This window comes from Gadus macrocephalus, chromosome 15 (assembly GCF_031168955.1).
Source record: "Gadus macrocephalus chromosome 15, ASM3116895v1".
Lineage (NCBI taxonomy): Eukaryota > Metazoa > Chordata > Actinopteri > Gadiformes > Gadidae > Gadus > Gadus macrocephalus.
Genome location: NC_082396.1, coordinates 17168727 through 17192418, shown reverse-complemented (window position 1 = coordinate 17192418; position 23692 = coordinate 17168727). Strand labels below are relative to the sequence as shown.

Below are 23692 nucleotides of genomic sequence, written 5' to 3'. Positions count from 1 at the left end.
GATGGGTTTCAAAGACCGCGTAACCCCAAGTTTAGTACCCATAGTCTGACTAAACTTTAGCCATTGTGTGTACAAACCCCAAGTTGTGAAACATATCTCAAGTTTCTATTACACTCGGCTATACTATTAACTATAGGCTAGACAGTATACTACCTATTAAGCATTAATAGCAGCACAAAAAAGTATATTTTTTAAATGTTCCCATCCATTCCCTCTATTTCCCCTTTGGAGATAAATATCGAAAAGTGTAAAATGTTTTAAGGAACACACACAAAAAATCACAGATACACATACGTAAACCATAAATACAAAAAAGTTCTGAGTCAAACTTTGACTCCTTCATAAATGCTAATTTTGTTACAGTCAAACTATTATCATCTGTATCATTGTCACTTAAACAAATAGATTGCACAATACCTTTGTTTTTTCTTTTCCTACCTTATTCCATTATAGTTATCTCTATTTTACCATTAGTTAAGCTGTTTTGGGGTCAACTTTGTTTAAACAAATTATGCATATTATATCATTCTTATAGTTGTTACTTTGTTATTGTGTTCAACATTGTTTGTGCTTTTTATCAAATAATTATTTTTTATTATTTTGCAAACCTACCGTATTGGTTTGGTCATTCTCCTATCATTTTAATCTGCCTACATTATCTCCCAGCAACTTTAATAACCACAGCAATACACATACATTACTGCAATACACATACCCAACCGAAAGTATAATATCAAATTTTGGTTATTCTATCTTTTTAAATTTTCCTCCTAAATCAGACTCTCTCTTGGTTCAGTTTACCATTATATTTAAAGCGGTTAACACACTCTTCTGAACTTATTTATATTTATATAGATAAAATAAAAACATAAATATAAAATATAAAATATATAAATATAATTTTTGGGGTAAAAGCAAACTAAAGGTTTGGTTAAAGCAAACAAAATGTAACTCACAAAACTGCCTTCACGTTAATGCCTCCCCTTTTCCATTTTGCACTGTCAGTGCTTCCCATTATTTTTTCCTTTCTAATACTCTGGTTGTTGTCTTTGTGTGGTGACCACTTTTCCAAGATGAATAGACCCTTGTGCACATTTGCATTATGTATTTAAAAGATGGAACTATGAATCTATAAAGATAGTGTTTTTAGTAGTCATGTGTGTTGGTACTTTGTCCTTGACTACACCAGATGCTGGTTTCCTTCTTTCGTTTAGCTGTTTCTGTGTTGTGCCGTTTATTATGTCAGAGTGTTATGCTAAAATGTATCTATTTAATCTGTTCGCAGGCCAGTACTGTTCTCGTTCTTGCTTTAAGAGGAAAAATAAACTCAGAACAAAAAAATATGAAATATAAATATACATTTTCTATGTTTCACTTTTTTGATATGTAGCATTTAAAATATTGTAAACAAGGCAGAGTTAGCACAAATCATATCACAGCCTTTTTACAATGACTCATACATAGACAAAGACACTTCTTAGAAAGCTTTTTTGTGACACCTTTGATCAACTAACAACTTTTCGCTCATGATCGTACTGAGATTGTCTTCAAAGCTGTATTGAGATTGACGTGAATTTCCTTAGGAGTTGCTGGCCTCAAAATTGACCCATCAAGTGCACACCCTCCCAGTATTTGAGGATCAGTATACAGTGTATGTTAGGTAACTGCAATATTATGTTGTTAAAGGACCACTAGGACGTTTGACATATTTTCGATTGCCTATCTATCTGCATGGGTGGGATCTAACTCAACAATTTTCCGTCTCAAGAGAACATATGTTATTGAGAGCAAAAGTATGTATACATTATATAAAATCATTATTTGGTCAAAAATCTTTCTTTGTGCACCTTTTTCATTTTACTGGTAGGCTGGCTTCCTAGAATAACCATTTTGTGTTGGCTGGTCTAATTTGGTTGGGTTTTCTTAAGTTCCCTGTAAAGCACCCATTTAGCTCCAATGGAATATGTGATTACTAAATTAAAGTGCATCAGGGGTCTCTATCTTCTTCAAATATAGTTATGATAGAACCCCAATGGTGAAGACTGACGAGCAGTGAAAGTGCTGTGGAGTGAGATTGTGTGAAGTTATTAAAGCCAACCATATGAGCGTAAACGTTCCACTGAGGTCAACCCCAGTGGACTTCTTTGATGTCATAGAACATCCTGCTTATCCCTTCTCTAAGGCCTGTGTCTTGTTCGGATGTCAAAAGGCCAAGAAAAAATGACAAGAGTGCCAAATAAGTCTGCAGAACGAGCAAAGGGCCATACTAAATGAGTCTTTAAGTCTTATGATGTTGACCTGAATATGTCTAATGATACACTGGCCACGCTGTGTGGTTCGTCAGGGACCATTACTATGGGCAGGATCGGAGGGAGCTGGAGGTGACAAGAAGGCACATTAAGGAATGGTCTATTTATTAAGATATTTCTTTTCAAAGCGGGTTACCGCTTGATGTTTCGAAGGCCTAAGTAAGGAGGGAAAACGTCAAAATGTACAGTTGGGCATGTCAGATGAAACAAATATCGTTGGAATGAACTTCTTACAGCCAAGAAGTCCAGTATGTTGCCTGATGATGCTGAGGAGAGTAGGGTGGCTGGTGTTGAGTTTTGAGGCTGCACAGCCTGTCCCTTGGTGCCTGTCTCTCTCTCTCACTCTACCGTTCACCTTCCAACTCCCTTTTGTCAGTTATTTTGTTTCAGTTTGACCTCGTAAGAGGCTCCGGTTGCGATAAACTTTTTGTCTCCAGCGTGCTCAGCTGGTTAAACCAGCTCTCTGACCCCAATGTAGTGTGCATACTCGACATGTAGGTCGGGGTGCTGGTTGAATTTTTTATTTTTTTTGACAGACAAAGCGACGTCCGAAACGGATTCACTGTTAAATCCAAAGACATGACACACTATGGGAACCCTCCGTCGTGGTTGTCGCGGTGCCAAAAAAACCTTGGAATGCGGGACATTTCCTTTCCTAATGGTCCCAGCTAAGAATAACACACAAGGGCAGAACATGAAAAGATGCACAATGTCGGGCCCTCCCTATTATTTATTTTTTCTTGGACGCTCAACAATGACCACAGAACTCTGTGTCCCTGCCGTTCAATAGCTATAGATGGTTGGACCTTAAATATAAGAACATAAGTACGTTCATTAAATAAACATATAAACAAAGTTCATGAATAAATCGAACAGTGTAAATAGGTATAGTTAATGTTTGATGAGATAAAGTGGGTATGTAAGGGTGTGAATAGATTAAGTATATCCTAGAGCTGGACTGATTCCCTTTAAGATACCTGGTTAGCACCACATTTGAAAAACATATTTTGTGATTAACAAATATATGCACATTCCATTTTATTTTATCCCAAATTATTATAATCTCAAATATATTATCAAGTCTCCATGCCTAACATTTAAGCAATATGACATTCAGTTCCTAAAGGCGTTTGTTTAAGTATATTTGCAATATCTAGTCCAAATTGTATAGAGGTAATAAGGGAGGTGATAATGTCGATCCATCATATCCTATGACTACACAATAAACATCTTTGTTCACGGACGCTGAAAAAACTGTTGATGCATATTTAGTTTAATATTTAATTTGGAGTTTGTTATTTGTGAGTCTTTGTTTATATTTGAAGTCAGAACTGAAGACCAATTGGAAGTATTTGTCATTGTATTCAAAGATTTAGATTTAAAGAAAATGAGTTACTTAAAAAATTACTTGAATTATAAATTTAAACCAAAGCAATTTGAATACTGAAAACAAATGATGACATTATCAAAGTTGCTCTATTATTTATTTCTTAGTATTTTTTTTAACACACTAAATATGATTGTGGTGCTAAATTGTGTCTGGAAAATCAGAGGACATCAGTGCTAGTGAATTTGAAACAAGTTGTTTCTTTCTTTTTTTTTTATCCTTTTTATTGCAGATTAAGATAGACAGGAAGGTATGTGAGAGAGAGTGAATGACATACAGTAAAGGACCACGGTCAGGAAGCTAACCCGGGTCGCTGTGGTAGGGACTGAGCCTTTAATGGTACGCACTCTACTCGATGAGCCACCGGGGCGCCCCCGAAACAAGATGTTTCAAACGTTACTTTGCTCCCGTGTGTGAATATGCATGATGGCAGTTGATTTAGAAAAATACAACAATCACAAGTCTAGATCTTTGGATTCTGTGTCACTTGAAGGGCAATTTTAAAATTGTAATTCACTCTATCCTCTCTGAAGACAATCTCAGCTGACTTCTTATAATCAGATTGTTGTTTTGGTTCCTGTTTTTTTGCTTTTGAGCGGTTTCTTCTTTTATGGTATACATTGCAGTTCTAGATAATTATGTTGTTTTTTTATGCAAAATATGGACTATTATATCCTATTGTTATTATTATGATTGTTATTTGGTATTGTCTGTTTGTTTCTGCACTGATATCTTAATAAAGCATACTGCTCTTACCAACTGATCAGCTGTTTTTGATCTTGTTATAAAAAAAGTATAAATTATAAATTTGTTGTACTGCCACATTTTGTAGAGAGCTGTTGGTTATGAGCTCTCCAGACCCCGGTTCAAGTCAGGCAAGGTTGGTCACTATGGAAATTTATTTTTTCATTTGATAATTTTTTGTCATCTAGTATAGTAGTTTTAGTTATGAAGATGTGGGGAATACAATGGAAATTAACATTAGTCAACAGGGTTATCAAATACTAATAGCCTCTAACTTTTGTGGTGGTTGATTGGTCAGAGTGACAATAGGTTTCCTATGCTGCCTGTCACACTGGGATGGCCTGTGGTAGCCCTAACAGGCGCCTATAGTGGCCTTTAGGGGCCCATGACAGGTTAGAGCCTCCCTGCATACCCCCCACATTCATATTAGGTTCCGGTCATTTGAGGGCAAAATATTTTATTTAACGTTGTATCCAAGGTCACTTTGTGCAAATCAAAGGTTAAGATAATTCTAATTTATGAAATCTTCAATTGTACACCAACAATAAAATAGTTTGGAAATTATACATGAATAACCCAAAAGGCTTTTTGTAGTAAAATACCTGGTCTCCTTTCCATGTTTTTTCTTGGGTATTATTCTGGTAAATCAGTCAAATGACATCAAGACGGTATTGATATTCAACTGTTTTTGGACGTGTAGATCTCTTATCAGCACAAACACAGTGCTACAAGCCATCCATCATTTTCAGATTGTTTATTATCCTTTGTCTGGTTTTAATGTGTTCCTTCCCATGCCAAAAGCTGAGCCCAAACTTCATCGGTACACACACACATAAACGCACACACACACGCACGCAGGCAGGCACGCACGCACACACACACACACACACACACACACACACACACACACACACACACACACATGTATACTCCCCATAACCACACACATCAAGGCATGATTTCACGCCTATTTTGTCTCTTATATACACACAAACACACACACACACACACACACATACACACACCTAAAAACTATGACAGACAAACACAACACACACACACACACACACACACACACACACACACACACACACACACACACACACACACACACACACACACACACACACACACACACACACCAGGCTTTTGTATTGCCTCAGACTCCAGACTCCCTTTGTCTCTCTCAGGTGGGGGGGAAAGGAAAACAAGATGGAACCCTAATGGGAGGAACTTTAAGACCAGGGTGTGCTTCCTGTTTAGCCGGGCTTCACATTGAGCCCTCACCGGGTTGGGGCATATGACCATTCATACCCAGAGGAAAGCTTCCATGAGCGATGCTACTGACTGTAAGGCGTACTGGCTCAGGTCATTGAGAATTGCCTGTGTTTCTGATCAGCAGTACCATATTCAGCCAATAACATTAGTATCCATGCATATACTGGTATAGCATAAGCGTGATTCAGAGGTTGTGTTATGGATTAATTGTGGAATATAATATAATGACGCTTCACTTCAGACTGAATGAACCCAGTGACCTGTGTGGGAAAACTGTCTCCATTGTGAATGTTATCAAATCAATTAGTTCACCAATTTGGACTAATTTGGTTCATAGTCTTCCCACTTTTCAAAGGGCCCTGGGAGTTGACGGAAACATTTAATGACATAATAGGTTTGTCATAGTCATTTTTGGAGCTGCTTTTTATGAACCTTTTCAATTCATGATGTTGGGGAAATGAACAATGAAGGCTTTTTTTCGATCAGAACTAATTGAGATGTCGTCAGAAGCATGTCTCTTTCTATCTATCAATCTAGCGATATATTTATTAATTAATAAATAACAACTAGCATGGCGGACAGCCATTTTAGCCAGGACATCTGCTGCGACCAAACACCTTCTATTCACAATCAGTGGCCCTTTCAGAATGACAGGAACATCACTTGTGAGGGGGCTGGCAATGATCCAAAGTGGTTGGTGATGGGGAAGGTTCTAAAAGACATAGAGATGTGGGACATAAAGATGTGTATAGAAGTGTGATTTGGTGGTGGTTGGGGTGGTGTTTGGAGTTTGTGTGTAGTGTGGTGATAGTGGTGTTGTTAATGACTTTGATGGTGATGATTGTGGCAAGGTTGATGGTTGTGGTTGTGTTAGTGTTGGTGACGTTGATGGGGTGGTGGTTTTAGTGATGTTGGTGGGGGTGGTGGGGGGTGTAACTGGTGGTCATCTTGTGGTTGTGGTGTTAGTGGCGTCCGTGGTGTTCATCTTATGGTTAGGGGGGATAGTGATGTTGTTGGGGGTGGTGGTGTTAGTGATATAGGAGTTGCTACTAGTGGTTTGATTTTGGTGCTGGTGTTAATAGTAGTGACGATGGTGATAGTGTTAGTGGTTGTGAAGTTAATGGTTTAACAGTAAATTGATACAAGTACAGAGTGCTTGGAAAGAGAAGGAGTTCGAATGGTTTCCGTCTGCCTGGGAACATTTGAAACTCCCCTGGGAAAACAGGAGCTCTCAGATACTGCTGTTATGTCCATCACCCTGGGCTATGGAGGGTAAACTACAACAAGCTGCAACAGGCTGTGTGAATGGGGAATATGTTTTATTACCTGACAAGGAAATTATTGGTCACATAAATCACATAAAACTTATATTATTAATCCTCAGCATGAAAAAAAAACTTTTCTTATCACATTTTGGGCCAGTAAATGCCCCTTCAAATCAATTTCAATAAGCAGAGCAAAGGTGCTGTAAAAAAGATGTTATTTGTTTGGCTGAACTGACTGCAGCAGAAGAAGACTGTGGATCCTGCTCAGACTCCCCAGCAGAGAGTGGAAAATTCCGCCCCCCTCAGAGTGTTGAACTCCCAGTCCCAGGATACAGGTTGAGATGCACAGTGGGGGGGACAGGTCCCAGGGTAGCAGCTCCAGTAGGACAATAAACATACACAAACTTTGTTTCCCACGTAAAATCGGAGGTAGTATAAATGAATAAATGACTTAAACAAAAACGAACCGGACATAATGAAGGACAGTATAATAGAGTTAATTATTAATTTATGGTATAGAAAAACAGTTCTAAGCATTCATTGAGTCCTCCCCTTTTCCAGTATCCAGCTCCTATCACGTCCTCAGTTCCGAGAGCTCTAAGATATCCCATTCAACATTTCCTCATGTGAGTTAATGGAAATGCAACACAATGCCAGACCAAATCGTCAGTCATAACTGTGCTTTCAAACCATTGTTCAGTGTCACCAGGCAGAAGGAGCTTATGCAATGATTAGGCCGACCCAGCCAGCCATTGCCCTGTCCGTGTGCGCTGTAGAATTGTTCTTTGTCCCAGTCCGGGGGAAAAGGCCAAAACGAGACCATCCTAGTTATTTGAACAGCCGTCATTATTTTATTAATAATTTATTAATAATGACGTCGTTATTTTTCCGATATAATGTAAATAGACGTGCACGTACTTAAGAGAACCGGATATAATTGCAAATAATTCACAAAGATGTTTGTTTGTTTTCCATAGAAACAAAATGTTTACTTTCTTCTGGGTCTCTTACAGGCTAAGAAATGTCTCAGAGGGGAATGGGGAAGATATTGTGTATTCGATCTGAGAGTAATAATTAGTCAGCGGGCAACCTGCTGGGTTAATGCCCTCCTTCCAGCCAATCAGAATCAAGCATTCTTAAATGAAGTAGAATAATAAATGAATAATCAATAGTAATTAAATAATACATATGATTAATGTATTTAAATTAAATAAATAAATAAAAACGTTTTACGTCTAAAAAAACAAATACAAATTGTAATGAGACATTTTAATTACTTATTGATAATTTACTGACCTTAATACCCATCAACTCACTTGTTTGTGAAAGGACTAAACATAATGATGTTCTTGACTAAGTGGCTTGTTTTCTTGTTTCTGTCTGACTTCGACACCATGTGACTTCCTGCATTCAAAAGTCTAAATGGAGTAAACAATGTAAACATGCACACCATTTAAAAAATGTATAATGGTTGGAAACAAATAAAGTGAAGAGTTAAACAAATAGCCAAAGCGATAAAGTTTGTATAAATTTGAGATAAAATGTAGAATAGCTGACACACACAATAGCTGTGTGTGTGTGTGTGTGTGTGTGTGTGTGTGTGTGTGTGTGTGTGTGTGTGTGTGTGTGTGTGTGTGTGTGTGTGTGTGCGCGTGCGTGTATGTGTGTGTTTAGGTCGGCGGGGGGGGTCATCCCTTGTACTTACAAGGAAAAGTGTGTTATAGATGTTATTCATATTCTCTGGTTAATCGAGATAAGCTCACAAAATGATAAGGCTTGTACCTTTGGACTCCTTGGAGTCTCAGCTTTCATATTGTATATTGATATTTATTGCGCCTTCTTAATACAAATATGTACCACAACCTACTTTTTTACGAACTGAACCTGAACCACAACCCACACGCGGGAAAGCCCTGAACCTCCCCTTCTGGATTCAACCACCCCTCGGGCATGCTGGGAACTGTAGTACCTCACATTCCCCGGGACGCTACACTGCCCCCACCCGAGAGGAGTCGCGGAGGCTGACGAGTCCCCAACAGCAACAGTGGCAGGGTTGGCCGTTCGGGGTGGGGGGACCTCGCGGTGGCCCCCTGGAGCCCGCCAGCGTCGATAGAGGAGGCCGTCTCGAACGGTGAAGCTGGAACTTTGGGCGTAGAGTGGGCTCCAGTGCGGACATCAGCGTGCTGGTCGTTGATCTACTTCCACCCAGGGCCGGGCACAGGTGAGGACGGGGTCTTGTCTCTGGTCCTTGCAGAACCAGGACCAGCTTCTACCTTCACCTGGTATAACCTGGGTACCATTGCCGCTGCTGGATGGAGGGGAGCCGCTTCCACCTGCTCGGCTGGCGCGAAGGGCAGCCATCAGTGGGCCCGCTGTCACTCGGTCCTCGACGAGCTGGCAATGTCGGTACGCCTGCTCCTCGTAGGGCCGTCGGGACAGGGAAGCTGCGTTCGTTTGGGGACAACCAGCCCGGGGGCGGATCTCAGGGTCGTAGTCCTGCAGGGTCTCAAGCCATCAGGCCAGCTGGCCCTCCTGCTCCTCATAGTTCTGGAGCCAGGTGAAGGAAGCGTGGTCAGTGCGCAGGAGGAACTTACCCGCGAAAAAGGTTGGGAAAGATGTGTCGAAGACCCCGAATGACCTTAAGGTAAGGCCAAAAAAAGATTTCTGCCCGGAACGAAACATACCGACCAATCACAACCGTGTATCTAACATGAGGTAGGATAAATACGATGACGGTGCGCTAAAGAGGCATTTTCAACAACAAAGATGGCTGCAGCAGATGTAGAACGGTCTGTTAATGACACTAACTAGACAGTATTAAACTAACTGGACGGGATCTTTCCACTAAAAGGCGCCCGTTGGTGACTTCGGAAATCGAGACTGAACAAAGGTTCCAGACTAGAGTGCGGAACAGGCCGCATTTTTCTGTCCGAGCCGAGCCCACAACCGACAGAGAAGTAACCAAACCCGACCCGAGCCCCACATGCATCAAGATGAATATGTCCGAGCCCGACACATTTAAAGCAATTTTCGTTTGTGTGTATGAAAGCGCAACAAGCACGCGTTAACAGCGAGCAAATGCGCGCTTGTTGCGCAGAATCATAACCAATTGAAATTCACATAGGCCCACAAAAAAGGTAGCCTGGCTCCGCCCGCCTAAGTAGCTTCCGCTCAATTGGAATTTCCCTTCAGTATTGGTCTGGGTCTGATCAATGACGTTAAAGTCAGCTCTCGTTGACGGACATCTTCAAGCACGGTTTTTGGTTTGTTTACAGCCTGCGCGCAACGTGATCCCGGCCAAACGTTAGTGATTGGTTATGCCAGATCCAGAGTGGCACTGGGCAGATCCAATAGTTTGAAACTTCAACAGACACCCGCCTTCAAGTGAGTCAACGTTTGATAATTTAGTAGGTCCAGACTCTGTAAAAATTAAATGAAGTACGAGTCTGGTAGGACCAGGCTGTAACGAAAAATTCCACAAAATGACACAAGAGATTCTGAGGTTCTGTAGGACAGGTAGCCTATGAAATTCAAATTAACACAAGTGCCCCAAGTAAAGTAAAATTATCGTTAACACAAAAACAACGCCATGCCAACTCCAACGCCTTATCGCGCAGATGTGACCGAGCCTGACCCAAACGCGTAATTTCTAAATATTTGTCCGAACCCGACCCGGCCCGTCGGGCTCGAGTCGGGTTTCCATGCCCTATTCCAGACTTATAGCAGTTTGCCATTAAAAAGCTACATAAAGCCCTAAAATAAGACCAAAGTGACCTCTCTGCAAAGTTCTATGTCTCGAGATCTGTTTGTCTGGTCACCAGCGTGGTTTAGAGGATTATACCACATATTTAGTTTACACACTCAATGTAGCCACAGTTCCAGTTCCTATTTTTCTTATCTGGCTCCATCTAGTGCACATTTACAGGGGTACAGCTCCAATATCTCTTCAGGTCAGATCACAGCATGTGATGCGTGACACGACTGTGAATTCGAGACTCTCATCACCGTTCCTTTCAGTCACACAGAGAAAATATCAGCAACCACAAATTTCAACAACAATACATTTTTGATACAGTGTTAATAATGGTTTAATGCAGTTCAGATCTGTAGGGTCACACACTTTGTACCGTGTGTTTGGTAATTTACTGTGATCATTATCTCCAGTTAAGATTACAGTCCTTAATTCTGAGTCATACAGGCTCTGACACAACTCAAGAGCAAGGGAAATATGGTTTTATCCGGCTGCGTGTATTATCGGTCACTAATGATTTAACACATATCCAAATTAAAATACAGAATATACATGCACACACATGGTTTAAACAATCTAAGATCAAATGTATTATTATTACATTATACTGCATATATGTTTTAGACACCAAAAAATATTGGGATTGTAAAATAATCGTATCTTTCCAACTGTCTTGAACGAAAAACAGTGGATAGCATGCAAACTATTACAAAGGCGGTAAAGCTATGCAACATGATCAAAATGAAAGCCAATTAATATGTTTGACAGCACAACAAAATTAATGATGTCTCTCTTCAAATGTGTTATAAAATCCGTTAGTACTGTTTTCCTTATCAAAACCATATCTTAATTCTTTATCGTAACACACCATAAAAAAGCCTATATTTATATAGTTGCAGCGCAGTCCTTGAACAGTCTACTTGACTTCAATAGATTCACATTTACTTCGACAAGATAAAAGAAGAAGTGAAACAAAAGTCGAACAATGTTCATATTTAGAATTTCTGAGATAAAATTAGGAGATTGTTACGCCACGTTCCGCTACACGGTCCAACACCCACCTCTAGTGGCTGCAGGTCGTAACTGGTCCCACTTCACTCAACCCACCTGTCGGCAATCTCCATCCCCATCTCCTTCAGCCGGGGATCCCCAATCAGCCGGTGCCAGTTCGTCATTCACAACTACTTCTCCCTCTACCTGCCTGACTACCCGCTACCGGACCTCCGCCTGCCTGACTACTCATCCCTCGCCAAGCCCCCGCCTGCACGATTGCCCTCCCGGTACCAGACCCCCGCCTGCCTAACTACTCGTCCCTCGCCAAGCCCCCGCCTGCACGATTGCCCTCCCGGTACCAAACCCCCGCCTGCCTGACTACCCGTCCACTGTCTAGCCCGTGTCCCCCTGATTGCCTGCCCGGTACCAGACCCCCGCCCGCCTGACTTCCCGAACGATCTACCATTAAATTCCTTTACCCTTACCCTGTCTCCGCCTCCCTGTGTCCAGCACTTGGGTCCCAGTTTCCTGTACCGTAACAGTACGAACTGGCCATAATGGACCCAGCTGACGCAGAGGCGTTCAGGGGAATGATCTCCCACCAAGGGACTCTCCTGGGCCAACACGATCAGGCCCTGCAGGAGATCCCCACCGCCCTCCGTGAGCTGACCCTAGCCGTGAGTTCTCAACTCCCCGTCGCCCCAGAACCAGCAGCCCCAGTCCCGAGTCCGTTGGGACTGGGGACTGTCCCACTCAGGAATTGGTTAGGCGACTGCGGATGAACACGATTCCTCTCGATCTCCCAATCGAGACCCAGGCGCTTAGCGGTAAGACCCTCACACGGGTGGAACGCCGCACCGTTCCGCTCAACCTGCTAGTTTCTGGGAATCAGCATGAAACCATATCCCTCCTGGTGATTTCCAGCCCCTTCTCCCCGGTCGTTCTGGGCTACTCCTGGTTTCGGACTCACAACCCTCAGATTGATTGGGGAACAGGACGCATCCTGTCATGGAGTACCCATTGCCTGTCCCAGTGCTTGCGGTCCGCTCAGGCCCCTCGGGCGACAGAGCTCGAGTCCGTACCCAAACCTACTAACCTGTCCCCCGTCCCGGAAGAATACCACGACCTTGGGTCCGTGTTCAGTAAGTCCCATGCCTTGACCTTGACCCCCCACCGCCCTTATGACTGCTCCATCGACCTCCTCCCCGGAGCCCCCCTTCCTAGCAGCCGTCTGTTCAACCTCTCCCGCCCAGAATGCGAGTCAATGGAGGAGTACATCGGGGAATCCCTCGCCGCTGGAATCATCCGCCCTTCATCGTCACCTGTTGGAGCGGGTTTTTTCTTCATCAGCAAGAAGGATAAATCGCTTCGCCCCTGCATCGACTACCGTGGTCTGAACGACATCACAGTGAAAAATAAATACCCATTACCACTCATCAGTTCCGCCTTCGTCCTCCTCCACGGAGCCTCAGTTTTCTCCAAATTAGATCTGCGCAATGCATATCACCTGGTCCGCATTCGGGAAGACGACGAATGGAAAACGGCTTTTAATACCCCTTTGGGCCACTACGAGTACCTTGTTATGCCCTTCGGCCTCACCAACGCCCCCGCAGTGTTTCAGTCTTTGGTTAATGATGTCCTCCGGGACATGTTGAACCACACAGTTTTTGTGTCGACGATATTCTAATCTTTTCAAAATCCATGGAGGAGCACAGGGTCCATGTCCGACAGGTTCTGCAGAGGCTGTTGGAAAACAGGCTGTATGTCAAGGCGGAGAAGTGCGAGTTTCACATCCCATCCATTTCCTTCCTGGGGTATCGTGGAGTCCGCGTTGCCCCGGCCGCGGTGCCCGTGGTTCCCCGGCCATTCATTAATTCGTTCACGGGGCATGGCGGGAGTCGCGGGAGACGCGGGAGTGGTCGCGGTGCCCAAGGTCAAGGTGCCCGCGGGAGTGCCCGCAACGCGGTCACGGTGAATGAATGTTCAATCCAACCATTTCTTCCTCAACTCTCTCTCTCTCTCTCTCTCTCTCTCTCTCTCTCTCTCTCTCTCTCTCTCTCTCTCTCTCTCTGGAAGTTTAATTTTATATCATGAATATTCATTAATATTTTTATATTTTTTGTACCAAAACAGACTCAGAGGGCAGTACTGCTATTAGTGACCAACGCAAAATCAATGAAAAACAATGAACTGACAACTTTAAGCAATATAACACGAGTGTGAGTGGGGTTGTTATTATTATTATTTATTTATTTTTATTGGGGGGGGGGGGGGGCGCCAGAGGATCAGGGTAAGGTCAGGGGGGCGTTTGCTCAAAAAAGGTTGAGAACCACTGATGTACAGGATGTAAGACAGCGTGGCACTGGTGGTCTTATAGCCGCCAAATATGAAGAGGAAACACCTGGGGCCTGTACCACGAAGCTCGCTTAGAGGGTTAGCGAGGTATGTTGAGCTCAAAGCCTGGGTTAGTTGTACCACGAAAGTCGATCTCTTTTAGCGTCGCTGTATCACCATGGTGACTTATGCTCGCAACCAAACCTGGTCGGGAGCAGTTTTTCGGCTTAGTCTAGCCGGAGATCGGCTACTTAAATCGGCTTGCGCAGCTTCCTAGCCCCTCCTCTGACAATGGCGTCACCATTTGTGGGTGTTCCCGTGGACCTCGGCGCACTTCTCGTACAGGCGTCTCTCCGGAGACAGAGGGTTATACGGGACAGAACCGATCTCTTGGCATTGTCTGACGATATTCAGATTTCAGACTTTATTGTCATTGTGCAAACAACGAAATTGGGGTTCTTCATGAGAGATACATATTCTCATCAGAGGGTGTTCGTTATTTGTTCGTCCTTGTTGGACCTTATGTAGACAATGCTTACTGTTTCGCATTGTGTCTCCGTGACAGAGTGCTAGAGTGGAGGTAGCGCGTCAGTCTTGACTTTCTGCGTGGGGGGTTCGACTCCCAAGTGACAAAGTCCCAATTCTCATGCATATGGAATACTTATTCACTAAAGCTCATGGAATTATATTTTTGTGCTTATTTCGAACTTGAACCCATATTTTCAAGGTCGTGCTGGAACCACATCTATGGGGGTAAAATGCATGATGATAGACCGGCGAATTTGAACCCCGGTCGCTGAAGTTCGGGTCTTTTACTAATCCACTACGCTACAGCCGCTACCTCTCAGTGGTTGAAAGCATGCGATACATTTCTAGGGTGTATTTAAAGTGAATTCCCTAAATGATAGAATAAGGCAGGATGGACGTTGCTTATGCATTTTTAAATCATCATCATTCTATTTGGATTAATGGCGAACAATTCTGCATTTGGCATAGTTATTTTATAGACAATATGCAGAATCTTTTCACATATACGCATATAGACTGCTTGATCTATCGTAAAGGTGAGAAAAATTACGCAAAAAACGCCCCTTTCAAGTGAACGCTTACTGAACCTAAAGCGGAAAACCTGGTTAGACTAATTGAATCTAAAGTGAGCGTTGTGGTACCGTTTAACTCTAATTGCGAGTTGCGGCTCTGTCGAGCCAGGTTTTCCGCTAGGATTTCCGCTATGTTCAGCGAGCTACGTGGTACAAGCCCCTGGTACAAGCCCCTGTATCTCTGGATCAGTCAAACCTGGACACAGACGAAAACAGGCAAAATAAATATTATTATGAATTTATGAATGTTTGTGTTACAATTGTAACATGCGTTCAACAGTGTAACATTTCAATCAGCTGTTTAATGTCAATTTTAGATGGAACACATCATTCTTGTTGATTCGTTACATTTTTTATGAAGTATTCAGTTTTCAACAAAAAAAAATGACGGAGCGCCTACTTATGCCAGGGAAAGATTGCCCTGACACTGACTTACTGGTCACTGTCGAGTACATTGTAAAACCCTTATTGTATTGTGTACGTCCAGTCACTTAATGTGTGCACTTATTGTATGTTGTGAGTCCTTAAAAATAGTACTTAGCAGTGTGTAGCATCTTATCCTAGCTATCTTTTTTGTATTTGGGGAATGGGTTAGCCTAAAAATTGTTAGTGCTTGGCACTTGGTTCTATTACCATCCTTACTGTACCTAAAGCAATATATTGTTTCTCTTTCTTTGACAAATGTACTAATTTTAAGGCGCTTTGGATAAAAGCGTCTAAATGTTCTCCTTCTCCAAGAGAACAGAAAATGTGCTTTGGTAGTCCAGAAATCCTATAAAGCTCATGACCCCTATTTTTCTTTTCTTCTCAAGGTTTCTTCTCTGCATATTACGTGAGTTTTCCTTTACCTTTTATAGGGTTAAGGGTTCCCCACATTTTCAGCTCAAGATCTAGCTTTCTGGCTGAACTGCTGAGATATGTGGTACTTGTGATAGGGGCAGAGACAGGCACCTGCATTCAATTTTGTCATTTTCTTTTAGTACTTAATTAAGTAGTCTAGTAATTTCACGCCATCATCGGTCATCATCGTACCTTTACTTGGCTCCACTCCGTCCTTAATGTCAGACTCTTGGATCTCACTTTTAATCATCAGCTGAAGGAAATCAGTGTGTCCCTAAACAGAACAGAAACAACTCAAAACGGGAAAAGTTAACACAAGATGCTTCATCCTATGGAGAGCATTTAAGTCCTGTCCCAATACTGCCCCTACCACCTCCCACTCTGCATACAATTGTCCTTGTCAGTAGGCCAAAGAGACCCCACATCGTCTCCACCACCTCCGGATGAAGCCACCACTCCTCCGGTGGGGGCTTCTGCCGTGATAGAAAATCTGTGACCTGGTTCCGTTCCCCCGGTATGAAGACCGCCCGTACGCTGGCCAGGCGGGGATATGCCCAGGCCAACAGGTTCCGAGATACCCGGAGTAGCCGTGAAGACCGGGTTCCCCCTTGGTGGTTGATCTGGGCAACAGCTGACCTGTTGTCGGATCGAACCAGCACATGCCGAGAGGCAGGCGTCTGTCGTGACCAGCTCCCGGCGGGACGGAATGGTGCCCATGGGTACACCCACAGACATGTACGACCTCTTTCTCCATGGGGACAGAGAGAAGAGGTACTGCAGAGACACTCTGACCTTTCGGTGCCTGTGCCACTTGGGGTCCAACTGGAGGCTGTTCAGCCACATCTGCATAGGGCGCAGAGACAGCAAGCCGAGAGGCACCACAGCTGAGGCAGCTGTCAGCTTGCCCAAGAGCTGCAGGAAAGGAATGAATGGTACCATCCTGCCATACCCGAAGAGGGTGAGGCAGAGGAGGATGTCAGTTACACGCTGAGGTGACAGATAGGCCCTCACAGTGTCAGAGTCCAGGACCATCCCGAGGTATGTGACCCGTTGGGATGGGTCCAGGCGACTCTTCACAAAGTTTACCGTCAGGCCATGCCGGGCCACGTGCAAGAGCCGTGTCCCGGGCCGCTTGAGACTGGGACGGTGCACAGATCAGCCAGTCGTCCAAATACGGCAGGACCTTCGTGCCCTGCTTCTGCAGGGGTGCGAGAGCTGCCGCCACCACCCTGGTGAATACCCTCGGGGAGAGGGAGAGACCAAAGGGAAGTACCCTGAATTGAAAATGCCGGCCGCGAAAGGCAAACCGGAGGAAGTGCTGATGGCACGGTGCAATTGGGACATGGAAGTATGCGTCCCTTAGGTCCACCGTGGTGAACCATTCTCCCCTTGCGACCACCCGCAGCGTGTCTGATGCCGTGAGCATGTGGAATGGTAGGACCTTAAGGAACCTGATGAGTCCCCTCAGGTCGAGAATTGGGCGAAATCTGCCATCTTTCTTTTTTATGAGAAAGTACCTTGAGTAGAATCCTCTGGGGTGCAGCAGAGGATCCACTGGCTCGATTGCCCCCTTGGCCAGGGGGGTGGACAACTCCTGGTCCAGAGCTAAGGCCTTTGCCGGGTCGTTGACGACAGTCATTTTGACCCGGCTGAAGGCTAGGGGCCGGCGTCGGAACTGCAATTTGTACCCTTGGGTCAAGGTGGAAACCACCCAAGGGTCTGAATTACAGGCAGCCCAGTAACTGAGCTGCTGATGGGAAAAACACCCGACGACCGGCCCCGAGGGCCTAGCGCCTGCCCCCCCGGCCTCCTGAGGCTCTGGGGGGGCGTCGGTTGGGTTGTGGGGCACGAGGCTGCCAGGAAGGTTGGAGTTCGGGGGCCCGAAAGCCATCCGTAGGCTGTTGCGCAGGCCGCTGAGACCTCCGTAGGCCACCGGGGTAATCAGGTGGCTGAAAGCGCCGCTGGGGGACTGCCGAGGGGCCCCCAGGCCTGCTAGGAGCGGACACACTCCTATTTAGACCGGACAGCTGCTGCCTGGTCTGCCTAGCTCGGGCAGCCCCCTCTAGTGCTTCCAGGGCAGCTGACCCAAAGAGCTCCCCTGGTTCCACCGGCACCGCACGGAGGACCCTCCTACACGTCTCTGTCAGGGGCGACTGCGCAAGCCACACCTGGCGGCGAGTCTGTACGAGGGTGGACATAGTGCGCCCTAACTCCCTCGACATGAGGGCAAAAGCCTGCAATGAGGCGTCACTCAGACTCTGCAGCGACGGCTCGACCTGGGCCTGCTGCAGAGAGGTGGAAAGACCCAGCAACAGTTGGGAAAGGGAGTTCCCAATACGACCCATGCGCGCCGCTGCGTCGTAGGCTTTTGACAGGAGGTCGTCTGTGACCCTGCACTGTGGCCGAGGACACCTGGCATTTGGCCTCAGAGCCTCATCAGGGGCCAGAAATAGTGAGGCGATGGCAGGCTCGACTGGTGGCATGCGGCCCAGCCCAACCTGTGCCGCATTCTGCATGGCAGCCAAGGTCCGGGCATCCGACGTTGAGTGGGATAGGGCCCTAGTGTCCCTCCAGCAAGCATGGAGCTCCTTCAAGTACTCCTCTGAAGGAGGGACGGAGAATGTGGCCGGGACAGGGTTACGCCTGAAGAAGGCGCTGGCCTGGGCTGGCTCCGTCTGCGCCGCATCGAGCTGTAGGTGAGCCAGAGCGGTCCACAGGACGGCCGCCATGGAGGTGTCTGCTGCCCCTTGCAGGGAGCCTTGTGCAGAAGAGCAGGAGGCCTCGTCCAGTGTGTGGGAGGCATCACCCTCAGTCATAACCTCATTAAAGAGGGTAGCCGAAGCCGCCAGAGAGAGGGCATCGTCGAATTGGGACGAGGGAGGGCAAGGCTGTAGCCCCGCCAGCCCCTGACCAGTCCCAGGCTGAAGGGCCACGAGGAGGGACCGCCTTTGCTCCAAGTCGGCCGCCAATCCGTCAACCTTGGCAGCCAGCCCGCCCCTTGCCTTCTTTTTGGGGGTGGCACCCGTAGTCGCAGCCCCATCATGCCGCTGCCGCCCCGAACGACCGGGCTGATTGGGAGGGAGGCTCATTGGGGACGTTGGCTGTTACCCGATTCTCCAGCTCTGCCAGCCGAGCCACCCTGAGCACCCAAGGCAGGAGTCTGCAGTTCATGCAGGCGCTGTCCGTGAGGCTCTCCCTCAAATGCTCGAGACCGAGGCAAGGAGGGCAACTGTCGTGGCCGTCCTCAGGCTCAAGAGGAGCCGCACAGGCGACACATAGGTGGGCCATTATGGAGGCAGCCACCGGCAGCGTAACTGGGAGCGGGAGCACTTCCCTCGCCAGTCAATTGAAAAACAGAAACTAATTAGCCTGAGCGTGATCGCTGCTACTAAATGTCAACCAAACAAGGGCCAAATGCATTTTTGTCACTGTCCTAATTTCATTGATGGAAATAACAGTGACTTCACTGTTATTAACAGTTTTTTCTCATTTTCAACCCAAAGGAATAATTGAAGGAGCCAGTGCTCCTTCAATTATTTTTTGTTTGTCAGTGCACAGCACACACAGACTATTTTATCTAGAGGTGTAAGACCTTCAGGATGCTCAGCTTCACACATTTGAATCCCAATTGTACTTTGAAGTATGGTGTACCGATTCCTTGCCTCATCGATAACTCTTTCCACATGTATCTTAACTGATGCAAGTCCTCGTGTGGACTATAATTCCACTGGACCCAACTGCTTTTTGCCTCTAGTGAAAGCTGGGATCTTAAGCTCAGCATTGAACAGACCAACTGAATCTGCCACATCAAACCCTCTATCAGCTAGTATGACATCACCTGGGTTGAGGTGATCCAAAAATCCACTTCACTCTTTCAGTCAAGTGTTTGTCTGATGTTCTCCCACCCCATCCTTTTGATATAAAAGAAACTGTTCCTTGTGGTGTAATGCCAATTAGATATTTCATGGTATGGTGATGTTTGTATTTTGAGTATGTCTGTGCTCGTGCTCTTAGGTCTCTTGGCCTTTCAATAAAAGTTTCAAAGCAGTCAATAATACAAACACATTAGACAGTCCTGGAGCTCTATATCTAAATAATATCATATAATACATAGATATCTATATCAAATAATACATATTATCACGGCCAAAAGCTGTGTGCACGTCCAGTTGATATAATGAATCACAAAGGACTTCGTCGGGTTCTCCGACGTCTCTGGTTCTTCCACTTCCACATCAATCTGTAGTAGACAGAACCGCGCGCTGCCTGCTGCCTGCTGCCTGCTGCCGGCGCGAGGCACCACCGCCCGGCTGCCCGCTGCCGGGCGGTGGTGCTTCGCGGCGGTGGTGCCTCGCGGCAACCGGCGGCAGGCAGCATGTTGCAGTTCATGTACTTCGATGTCGTTCTGCCATTGCATTCAAAATTCTGTAACTAGTCTGTTACTACGAACTAAGCAACTACCGTACACGTATTAGCATTTAGCACTAGCTCAATCACGAGTCTCACGACTCCTTCAGAATTCTTGTGGGTGGTTACGAACCAACCAAGTGGGCAGGGCCATGAATAATAGTTTGACAACGCTACGTCACAGTGTCACCTTATCCAGATCGGCTCATTTCTTCTGCCTTTTTCCTTTCATTGCCTATTGCATTCAGCAGACAAACTGCATAGATTTCAAACTTACCACAGCTCACAAACTTATTCAGACCTATGTTATTTAACAAACAATAGGAAAAATGTGATTTTAATGGCATGGGCTCTTTAAACATACAACCAGGCAATGACAGGGGAAGGTTCATTTTCAGCCTCATAAAAGTTAACAGAAGTTGTTGGAAGGGAGAGAGGTTTGTACCAGTCTGCAAAAATGATAACACAAATGTTGAAACTACTTGTAACTTTGAATATGTGGGGATTCCAGTCATTGCCTTCACTTTTTCATCATCTTTTTCAAAAGATGATTTCAAAAGATTAAATCAATGTTCCTGATTTAATAATGTCTTTCAGCTTACGGTTTTCCTCCCTGAGGTCATTACACTCGCTTTGTAATCTTGCAATCTTTTCCTTGCATGGCTTGTTGTCACACTGTTGTTCATCCACAGAAAGTGGCGCATTTCCAGCATCTGGTACTGATGATAGGTCAAGGAGGACATCCACTGCATCTTTCTTCTTTTTCTCCTCCACCCTCTTGTTCTTCATTCCGTTATGCTGCTCATACCTTTCCATGTCTTTCTCCCTTTTCCTCTTCTTGGTGGCTGGAATGTGTGAGAAGATGGATGGAACCCAGTCAGGGGACAAGGGGTTGTAACGTTTGGCACCTATAATGACACAAGAGGGTTTATGTCCCACATATGCCAACAAGTTATAAGTAACATCAAGAACATTGTTATATCATTCCTTCAGACAGTGTTAACTTAGTTTTAGTCTTTGTCACTTACTGAAAATTGTGTTTAGTTAGTCCAATTTTGTTTTTGTATATGTTTACAGTAGGTAGTGGAACACAGTTTTAATTAACTCTGACATTGACTTATTGATTAGCACATGTAGGCCAATAATCACCTTAATTATTCAATATATCCTTTATACTGAAGTATTCAAAAGTAAATTTATATTTTCTGATATCAATAAATTGCTGCATCCGCTGTAATTGGTGTAGTTTGTTTTTTTGTACAAAGAAAAAAAAACGTCAAAATGAGAATTCCCAAACCGGCATGTGTCAGCAACATCATTCATTAAACGTTGTCAAGGTAACCTGTGCTCTAGTGAAGTGCTGTCCCAATCCCATATATACCGATCTGAGGCCATGTGGCCTCACACACTCGCTCACTTAGCACCTGAGATCAATTAAGTCTGTGAGTCCTTAGTCCTTAGTCTTCAGGGCACACTTTGGGATGCAACGCTTGCAATAAACATATGCGAAGATAGACTAAAAGTCAACACAAGTAAACAAATCATACATAACCCTTCTCAATATACGCAAAGTGTATTAAAGAGACGAGGGTAGCATATTCATATCAATGGTTATTAGGGTATTAGCAGCGTTGGTTATAATCCGTAACCAGAATAACCGGTCAATCCTAAAAATTCCAGTGTCAATGCTGGGACACCACCCAGGTGATAGAAGGGATGGAGAGAGGCTTAAGCGATGAGCAATGTTACAAATCTTAACATATCCAGCAAGGCAGACGCTGCTTAAAGAGAGCAATAACACACAACAAATAGCTGTTGGGTGGAACGCAACACGTGTGTTGCACGTACATAGCCAATGCAATCCTGCAACTCCGTTCTCCTGAACGACTAAGACAGACGCTGCGTTCAGGCAGCTGAAGAGACTTTTGACTTCAGCCCGTCCTCATAATAATAATAATAATAAATGAAATTTATATAGCGCTTAATATGGTACTCTAAGACACCTTACATATTGCCCTATCAAAACTATGTAAGACAGACTAGGAATAAAATAAAAACAGAGGTTAAACATGAAGAATAAGGGGGGAGTTAGGTGGGGAAGGCTAGTGTAAAAAGGTATGTTTTGAGTGCAGATTTGAAAGAAGAGAGGGTTGGAGAGACTTTGATGTGGGAGGGGAGTGAATTCCAAAGGGTGGGGAGGTTGGCAGAGATGGACCTGAGGAATCTGGAGGGGGCGTGTTGATGGAGGAGGTCGGCAAGTTAGGGGGGGGCTAGGCTGTTGAGGGCCTCATCAACCCTCATCCTTCAGGTTTTGGTGTAGGTAGACGCATCTGATTCCGTTTGGGTTTGGTTGGGTTGGCTGGGGGGAGGGGGGGGAGGTTGCGTGGGGTGTCGGAAGCTCCCTAAAATGAGTTTTTGCAACCTGGGGACCGATGGCACGGTCCCAGCATAGGAAACCTATAGTAACTCTGACCAATCAACCACCACAAAAGTTAGAGGCCATTAGTCTTTGATAACCCTGTTAACTAATGTGAATTTCCATTGTATTCCCCACATCTTCATAACTAAAACATGTTACATGACAAAAAGATCTGTAAAAAATAAATTTCCATAGTGACCAACCTTGGCTGACTTGATCCGGGGTCTGGAGAGCTCATAACCAACAGCTCTCTACAAGATGTGGCGGTAATCTGGTTGGAGATTAAAACAAATTTATAATTTATACTTTTTTTTATAACAACATCAAAAACGGCTGATCTGATGGAAAGAGCAGTATGCTTTATTAAGATATCAGTGCAGAAACAAACAGACAATACCAAATAACAGTCATAATAATAACAACAGGATACAATAGTCAATCTTTTGCATAAAAAAAACTAATTAACTAGAAATGCAATGTATACCATAAAAGAAGAAACGGCTCAAAAGCAACAAAACAGGAACCAATACAACCATCTGATTATAAGAAGTCAAGCTGAGATTGTCTTCAGAGAGGATAGAGTGAATTATCATTAAAAAATTGCCCTTCAAGTGACACAGAATCCAAAGATCTAGACTTTTGATTGTTGTATTTTTCTAAATCAACTGCCTAAATCTGCTTCTAAATCAATATTATTCACATTCGGGAGCAAAGTAATGTTTGAAAGATCTGGTTTCAAATTCACTTGCAGTGATGCCCTCTGATTTCCAGACACAATTTAGCACCACAATCATATTTAGTCTGTTAAAAAAAATACTAAGAAATAAACAATAGAGCAAATTTGATAATGTCATCATTTGTTTTC

The 23692-nt window shown here is 44.5% G+C and overlaps 1 protein-coding gene across 1 annotated transcript in view; it reads left to right on the top strand.

The window, feature by feature from the left end:
• epas1b (endothelial PAS domain protein 1b) overlaps window positions 1-4459 on the top strand; it is a 23020-nt gene extending 18561 nt beyond the window's left edge. The window contains exon 15 of the mRNA XM_060073942.1: window positions 1-4459. This exon is cut by the window's left edge and continues 653 nt beyond it. The gene's annotated coding sequence lies outside the window, so the exon portion shown is untranslated.
• Window positions 4460-23692: the final 19233 nt, after the last annotated feature.